This window comes from Schistocerca piceifrons, chromosome 3 (genome assembly GCF_021461385.2).
Source record: "Schistocerca piceifrons isolate TAMUIC-IGC-003096 chromosome 3, iqSchPice1.1, whole genome shotgun sequence".
Taxonomy (NCBI): Eukaryota; Metazoa; Arthropoda; class Insecta; order Orthoptera; family Acrididae; genus Schistocerca; species Schistocerca piceifrons.
In genome coordinates, this window is record NC_060140.1 from 908077836 (window position 1) to 908087460 (window position 9625).

Consider the following 9625-nt stretch of genomic DNA (forward strand, 5'->3'; position numbering starts at 1 on the left):
TAACAAAAGTTTCGTGTCACACTTTTGAAATATAGGGAAGATAAGAAAGTGACAGGAACCAACGTCTTGATAGTCTGGCTGTAATGACAGGGAAACAGGTTTTCGAGCCTGTCGGGATCAAAAAAAGTGTGTAGATATTTTCATTAGCCATTTCCCGCCCCCACATAAAGCGTCTATCTATGGTGTTGCTTCCTGGCACGACTATTGTAAATTTCATTTCTAGAGGGTATTAGGAAACAACACCTATACTGTGGAAATCACTCTTTTTGAAAACAGCAGTGTCGGCCCAGACCACCACCATGTAACTGAATTAAGGGACGCCGATCCATCTGTAGGCTGGAGGGGTAGTCTTGTCCCTGGAAACCGGCAATGGTGCTCACAATAGTGACCTCTTCTAGCCGACAGGCGTATCCTGGGACTGATATCGTAGACCATGACCCAACCCCCTCCTCCGCCGCCTTAGATCGCTGCCCGAAATTCATGCATTTAAAAGGTATAATCTGTAAAACCAGGTCGGGATTTTTAGAATAACTTGAGAAGCACCCACATGCCTTGCTCATACTGTGGCATCAAGCAGTCAGACCTGCAAGATGAGTGGTCTGCCAAGCGAGTGGATTCATTCTTATTTATCGAGTAATATGAGCTCTCGTACTCTCAATTAAGTTACAAATTATCCTCCTGTATGAATAATACGCAACGGAAACGCACATCTGTCTATCAGTAATTTGCAGAACTCTGACTGTTCACTACGCACTGGCAATACCACATTTTCTTTTTGTCTTTTATTTAACGGCTTTTATCAACACGCGGCCACCGCACTGAATATGAATGGCGCACACATTATAAATTCGGGACATCATGACAACATACAGTTCGAAGGAAAAGGCCACCAATATTTTTCTTTTCACTATCTTATTTATTCCGATAAATTCCATAACCTAAACACACAAATTCTATAACCTACAACAATAACACATGAGAAATTCAGCCCAGTGGGCATGGCTTTACATTGGTGATTATCTTATGGTCTCGTAATTATTTAACGCTAGAGTGCACTTTCTGGATAGGATGGTGGATCTTTTATTATATCTCACACTTAGACTCTCACAATCATCATCACGCAACTTTCCTCCAGATCGAGCGGTACAGAAGGAACAAGCATAAGCCACTAATCTTTTGAAACTACCTTGCTACTCTCCCATGCAAACCACACATACCAAAATTACATGACATACACCACACTACAACATGGAATACAATACAATAAATAGTCACAACACTATCACTTTCAGCTTTCCCACTTCAATTAGTATTTATCCCAGTTTCACACGACACTGCCCCACTTTGTAATTCTACTTTCCTACTATGAACTCTGGAGATATATGCACGTCTTCCTGTGCAATGCAAGCCAAGTGGCGTTGCTGGATAGACGGCTGACTCACCTTGCTTCTCTCTCAGAGTTTGAATCTAGCGTCACACGGAATCATATCACGCAAAGTAATATTAAGAACATATTCATCACACACGCGAGTCCTCAACTGATACCATGGACGAGTACTTCTCTTATCGTTTGTCTCATATACAGATTGAGACTCACACAGTACTCACCATGTGGAAGTACTTGTCTCTAATTTCAAGTCCTGCACACGCCATTTCTTAAATATTTCAACTTATGGTACACACGCTATTTCTTAAATACTTCAACTTATTGCTACACATGGTTTCATTGTGACCGTTGGTCACTTCTGAAGATTACTACGATCCCATTAATATTACCTGCCTGACATTTAATTCTCCCCACAAAAGTTCCTGAAATAGGGAAATTATTATTTCAAACTACTCTTAAATATTCCACATGCATACCATGTCTCCACTCTTTTGTCTTTACGGAGCACAACTAAGACAGGTCATAACAGCACAAGATCCAGCGGCAGAGTGCCGAAACATGGCCATTCTTCAGGTCCTCTCGCACCTCTGCTGAAGTGGGGTAGCACCTTGCTACCGTATTGGTCAGCCACATTTCAGGCGCTCAAAGCTCAGGTAAATTTCATCTCTTTGGTCCAATCAAAGGTGGCCAATGGATCGTCTCAAAGATGATCATATATTCACATTCACTATCTGCGGTTAGCAGACGACCATACATTCATTCATTTCACAGATCTCACCAAACTGGATGTAGGGATTTACACTCCTGGAAATTGAAATAAGAACACCGTGAATTCATTGTCCCAGGAAGGGGAAACTTTATTGACACATTCCTGGGGTCAGATACATCACATGATCACACTGACAGAACCACAGGCACATAGACACAGGCAACAGGGCATGCACAATATCGGCACTAGTACAGTGTATATCCACCTTTCGCAGCAATGCAGGCTGCTATTCTCCCATGGAGACGATCGTAGAGATGCTGGATGTAGTCCTGTGGAACGGCTTGCCATGCCATTTCCACCTGGCGCCTCAGTTGGACCAGCGTTCGTGCTGGACGTGCAGACCGCGTGAGACGACGCTTCATCCAGTCCCAAACATGCTCAATGGGGGACAGATCCGGAGATCTTGCTGGCCAGGGTAGTTGACTTACACCTTCTAGAGGAATGGTAGAACGATGGGTTCGATGACGGTTTGGATGTACCGTGCACTATTCAGTGTCCCCTCGACGATCACCTGTGGTGTACGGCCAGTGTAGGAGATCGCTCCCCACACCATGATGCCGGGTGTTGGCCCTGTGTGCCTCGGTCGTATGCAGTCCTGATTGTGGCGCTCACCTGCACGGCGCCAAACACGCATACGACCATCATTGGCACCAAGGCAGAAGCGACTCTCATCGCTGAAGACGACACGTCTCCATTCGTCCCTCCATTCACGCCTGTCGCGACACCACTGGAGGCGGGCTGCACGATGTTGGGGCGTGAGCGGAAGACGGCCTAACGGTGTGCGGGACCGTAGCCCAGCTTCATGGAGACGGTTGCGAATGGTCCTCGCCGATACCCCAGGAGCAACAGTGTCCCTAATTTGCTGGGAAGTGGCGGTGCGGTCCCCTACGGCACTGCGTAGGATCCTACGGTCTTGACGTGCATCCGTGCGTCGCTGCGGTCCGGTCCCAGGTCGACGGGCACGTGCACCTTCCGCCGACCACTGGCGACAACACCGATGTACTGTGGAGACCTCACGCCCCACGTGTTGAGCAATTCGGCGGTACGTCCACCCGGCCTCCCGCATGCCCACTATACGCCCTCGCTCAAGGTCCGTCAACTGCACATACGGTTCACGTCCACGCTGTCGCGGCATGCTACCAGTGTTAAAGACTGCGATGGAGCTCCGTATGCCACGGCAAACTGGGTGACACTGACGGCGGCGGTGCACAAATGCTGCGCAGCTAGCGCCATTCGACGGCCAACACTGCGGTTCCTGGTGTGTCCGCTGTGCCGTGCGTGTGATCATTGCTTGTACAGCCCTCTCGCAGTGTCGGGAGCAAGTATGGTGGGTCTGACACACCGGTGTCAATGTGTTCTTTTTTCCATTTCCAGGAGTGTATTTTGTGGGAGTGCACATGGGATCAATTAAATAAATAAATTGTCATTCTTTCCCACACTGGTATCCGGCTTCGCTGTATTAATTGAAATTGAGTAATTTTACAAAAAAAAAAAAAAAAAATGTGTTGTTCTGACAAAAATAATGAAGTATGTTGTACCTATTTTCAATGTCGGGCGGTACTGTACCCTTTCAAACTACTTTGTAGTCTTGTTCGTAAGGTGAAATACACCCCCAGTTTCTATCTTTATTCATGTAGAACATACATTCTTGCAAAGTCGCATAAATTTATTAAATCAATGAAAAGGACTTGAGATTTAAACGCTGGACTATTTCTACGTCGTATGAGATTGACGTTACTGCACGTTGTCGAGGAACAGATCGTAACGTTCCCCCTTCACTAATCGGTCGTTGTGGAAATTCGACGGTGTTCCGCGTGTGCCCAACAGAAGCGTAAAAATTTTGAATAAGGCTACCGTTTCCGAAGAAATGTGACACCGATTAGAGCGAAGGTGTCTACAACAGTCTACTCCCAAAAATAACTTACCCCTCTCCTACTACTCTACTGCTATTACACTTTATGTTGTCTTAGCCTATAATTAGTGCAACCGCTTACGTAAATTACTGAAAGAAAAGGGGCACCACAAGACTCGACTAGGCTACAACAACTCAGGTGAAATGATTTAAGACCACTAATAATTACGGTCGTCATCCCCGAAGTGGCCGTGCGGTTAAAGGCGCTGCAGTCTGGAGCCGCAAGACCGCTACGGTCGCAGGTTCGAATCCTGCCTTGGGCATGGATGTTTGTGATGTCCTTAGGTTAGTTAGGTTTAACTAGTTCTAAGTTCTAGGGGACTAATGACCTCAGCAGTTGAGTCCCATAGTGCTCAGAGCCATTTGAACCACTTTGAACCAGAAGGGCAATCACTGCTAGCTGAATTAGTAATGATCTAAACAGTAGTTGTTGGAAATAATATTGAAATACTCGCGTGGCAGTAGAAGGCGTACACATGTATTTGTAACTACAAGCAAAAAATTAGAATAAGTGAATACTGTAATACAGAAATTTTTATAATATAGTGCGGGTAAGTGAAATAATTTGGAAATGCTTTGAAATCCACGAGGCTGAATTTAGTGGAACTCAAGTTCACTACTGTTACGAGAAAAATCACTTAACCTCACGCTACTGACTGCTCGAGACTAGCAGTTTTTGAGATAATATAAGTTTATTGGGGTTTAATGAAATAGTTTTTCTTTATCAGTTTTGATAGTTAATTTGATTGGAGCCTAGTCATGCGCTTGATTATGAAAATTGTAACACATTACTGATAATGAACTTTGAACCAATCCAATACACTTAAAGATAAAGATGTTCAAAAATTTTATGTATAATCGCTATTTAAATTTGCCAATAATTTAAATTTACTTGCATTCTCAAACTCAAAGTGAACAGTGCTTCTGAATGTTACGCAAGACAAACAGTGAACTACATGAGGCGTTTCTAGCAGTTATAGTCAATTAATTTTTAAATAGCAGAACGAGCTGGAAGCCTTTTAATTTACTTATTCAGTTTTTTCATTCACACACAACAGTTGTAAGTAGGCTGTTTATGTTTTCTTATTGGCAACGTTACGTAGCGCTCTGTATGAAAATCACTGGCTGTGCTGTGTGCAGTCTGTGGCTAGTTTGCATTGTTGTCTGCCATTGTAGTGTTGGGCAGCTGGATGTGAACAGCGCGTAGCGTTGCGCAGTTGGAGGTGAGCCGCCAGCAGTGGTGGATGTGGGGAGAGATATGACGGAGTTTTGAAATTTGTAAGATTGGATGTCATGAACTGCTATATATATTATGACTATTAAGGTAAATACATTGTTTGTTCTCTATTAAAATCTTTCATTTGCTAACTATGCCTATCAGTAGTTAGCGCCTTCCGTAGTTTGAATCTTTTATTTAGCTGGCAGTAGTTGCGCTCGCTGTATTGCAGTAGTTCGAGTAACGAAGATTTTTGTGAGGTAAGTGATTTGTGAAAGGTATAGGTTAATGTTAGTCAGGGCCATTCTTTTGTAGGGATTTTTGAAAGTCAGATTGCGTTGCGCTAAAAATACTGTGTGTCAGTTTAAGCACAGTCATGTATAATTGTTCAAAGGGGACGTTTCACAGTCGGATTAGCACACCCAAAAGGTTTGGACCCTGTCTAGGTTAGAATGATTTACGATAAAGAAGGTGATAGGAAAGTGTTATTGTGTAACTCTGCAGGCTTTCGTGGCCGTTGTCACTGAAGTTAAAATCTTCTGGGTTATTAGGCCGCGTCATGTTTCTTCTGAAATGATCGACGTTTCGAGCCCTCTGCTGGGATCTTCCTCAGGATCTTCTGGTGTCCAATACCGCTAGAACACTGTCGGAGACGAGTGTTGCGTCCTCTTATAAAGGGGGAGTATTTCACGCGTTCGTGCTGGAGAAGTGATAGTATTGGTTAAAATTTATATGGCTACCATTGGTGGACCATAGCCATAGGCTAATGTGTAGTAGTGGACACCACCAGAAGATCCTGAGGAAGATCCCAGAAGAGGGGCCGAAACGTCGATCATTTTAGAAGAAACATGACGCGGCCTAGTAACCCAGTAGATTTTAACTTAAGTGGTATTGTGTCGCTTATTATTTGAAAAAGGATCGGAATCAGTTCACTGGGTATTGCCTGACAGCTTTTACCCAACGTGAATGATTTTATACGAACTTACAATTTTTTTGTAGTCGTCGAGATGCTGAGTCGGCCTAGGCGACAATATTCTAACAACTTCGACTGTGGCGAGCACGCTAGCGTTAACCACAGCAGAAAATTAAGGGAAGGATCTTGAGGGGGGTAGGACGTCAAACGGGCCGACTTGGAGCAGGAGAGTCATCACAGGACATTTTAATTTCCAGTGTCTATACTTCTACAAATAAATTCATAAAACTTTGTCAGCCCCCCCAGGAAGGATTCGGGATTCACACTCACTGCAGTGGAAGTTCGAAAACATAACAAAATAATTCTTTTTACGTGTGAAATTTCATCATTTTTTCACTTACTAATGGCTGCATTTGTTGCTATAGGTACACTTTTCTTCATAAGTTAGAGAGATTTTTCGATGAATTTTGCACAGCATACATACCATACTCACAGGTGTATGAAACTCCAGAATTTATTTAATTTATGAGAAAATGAATGAACTGTTATATTTTAAACTTCACGTTTAGAAAAAAACACAAATTTTATAGTTAATTACCTCAATTTTTACCGCAGTTTTTAATAGATTTGGAAAATTCTAGAGTTTCATACACCTTTAAGTATGGTTTGTATGCCGTGCAAAATTCATCGAAGAATCTCTCTTGCTTTTGAAGAAAAGTGTACCTATAGCAACAAATGCTGCCATTAGTAAGTGAAAAAGATGATGAAATTTCACACGTAGAAAAAAATTATTTTGTTATGTTTTAGAACTTCTACTGCTATGAGTGTGAATTCTGAATCCTTCCTGATCATGCTGACAAAGTTTTATGAATTTATTTGTAAAAGTATACACACTGGAAATTGAAATGTCCTGTGGTGCCTCTCCTGCTCCAAGTCGTCCCGTTTGACATCCTAGCCCCCCTTAATGTAATACGTGTTTCCTTTATCTGCTCACAGATGCCATGGAACGGTGCCTCCCCGGATATATTGAGTGGCTTCTCATAAGCGCAGCCACACAGAGCACGCTACTTGCGCTTCCAACCACTTCCATCACTCCGCTCCGAATGAACATTCTCTCCTCGCTCGCTCTCTGACGTCACGTCCCACTCACTTCTTTAATCATTGGCGACTACCCAGTATCATTACAGTGTTTGATATCAATAATTTTACAATAGACATTCTTACAATGCAGATAAAGCGAAAACTGTTGCAGTTTCACATAATATCGACTGGAATGGAAACCAAGTCCCATGCTGCTTGACAGAGGGTAGGGGACGATGCGGGAGACCCGCACCGCCGTACTAGGCAAGGTCCTAATGGAGGTGATTTGCCGTTGCCTTCCTCCGACTGTAATGGGGATGAATGATGATGGTGAAGACGACACAACAACACCCAGTTATCTCGGGGCAGGTGAAAATCCGTGAACACGTCGGGAATCGAAGCGGGGACCCCGTGCTCTAGATGCGAGAACGCTACCGCGAGACCACGAGCTGCGGCCATAATATAGATTACACAGTCCATAAAATTGGCGAAAAAATTACGCGGCACTTTGTATTATATGAATCACAATATTGAAATAGAGAAACCAACACAGTTAACGAAAGCTACCTACGGATCCGAGAGGGAAGTTAAGTCGTCTCCGTGGAACAGCGTACGACGCAAAGTCGTTGACTAATAACTCGTCTCGTTCGAGTGGCTCTGGAACGCGGCCGTGAACTGCCAGCCGGCTGAAGACGTGTGCTGGGAACCGGCCTCATTAGAGCCGTAACAAATTATCGCCGCGCGGGGCAGCTAACGGAGCGTCGCGGGGGCGGTGGGCTCTGCGGGGGCGGCGACATCGGCCCAGGCGGTTGGCGCTGCTGGGGCGGCGACATCAACCCACTTAGCCGTGGAGGGTCGCCAGGCAGCCGGCCGCCCTAATGGGCGAGCGTGGGGCCTGCCCGGCCGCCCGGCGTTTCGCGTCCAGACACACACACGCACACACGCTCCCCGAGATGTGTCTGATCCTCCCTGGGCGGCATAAATCATCACCTAAGGACCAGACCCTTGCCACGTGTTACGCTTCGCGAACGTCTGGCGGAGACCGACACACGCGGACCGCCTGCGCAGGCAGATATCTGGGCAGAAATCGCAAGACAAGTTGTAACGACTCCCACACACGAGCTGCGGATAGCAACAACACGTCCCCAGGTCACGCAATCTGTCCGCAGACTGCAGCGACCGGTCTGTGATCACTTGGAATTCCCATGCAATCTGATCAGTCGTATGCGATATGTGACATTTTGGCTACCTGGCTGCAGCCCGTTTGCCTAGATATTATGAGTGACATGTAGAATTAAATTACAATGAAATGAACACCCTTAGCTGCTTACAGGCGTTGACATACGTCAACGGGGACAGATGAAAATGTGTGCCCCGACCGGGACTCGAACCCGGGACCTCCTGCTTGCATGGCCGATGCTCTATCCATCTGAGCCACCGAGGAGACAGAGGATAGCGCGACTGCAGGGATTTATCTCTGGCACACCTCCCGCGAAACCCACATTCTCAACGTATTGTCCCGCACTACATTCGTAGTGCCCCCGCCCATTACACTCATTACTCGCGGCGCGTTGCCGATTCCCGTAAGAGTTCGGGCACTGTTTGTGCATTCGCACAGAAGAAGAAGATGGTCAAGTGGCCGGTGAGCCTTAATTATATATATATATATATATATATATATATATATATATATATATATATATATATTTACTAAGGTGCTATCTGTTCTTTCGGACATGTCCGAAAGAACAGATACCATCTTAGTACATATATACATTTGGAATTACCTGTCACGTAAACAATAGTTTTTGATATACAAAAGTCATGGGACAGCGATATCCACATATGCAGATGGCCGTAGCGTTGACTACACAAGATATAACAGGAGCAGTGCATTGGAGGAGCTCTCATTAATACTCAGCCGATTCGTGTGATAACGGTTACGAAATGATTATAAACACGACGAAAATTACCAGCCTCTGAAAGCGGAATGCTGTTTGGAGATAGACGTATGGTACATTCCATTTCGGAAATCGTTTGGGAAGTCAATATTCCGAGATCGACAGTGTTAAAAGTGTGTTGAGAATACCAATATTCAGGCGTTACCTTTCACCACGGACAACAAGTGGCCGACGGCCTTCACTCAACGAGTGAGAGCAGGGGGAGGGGGGGGGGTTGTCAGTGCTAACAGACAAGCAACAGACTTACGACGGACGTAGACGTTAGGACAGTCCGGTGAAATTTGCCTTTAATGGGCTACGGCAGCGGATAACCGACGCGAGTGCCTTTGCTATCAGCACTACATCGCCTACAGAGCCTCTCCTCGACTCGTGACGGTATCGGTTGAA

The 9625-nt window shown here is 45.1% G+C and overlaps 1 non-coding gene across 1 annotated transcript; it reads right to left on the reverse strand.

Annotated features, from left to right (window-relative positions):
- Positions 1 to 8647: 8647 nt before the first annotated feature.
- Positions 8648 to 8721, reverse strand: Trnaa-ugc. Its single transcript has one exon. It is a non-coding gene; the product is annotated as a tRNA-Ala (tRNA).
- Positions 8722 to 9625: the final 904 nt, after the last annotated feature.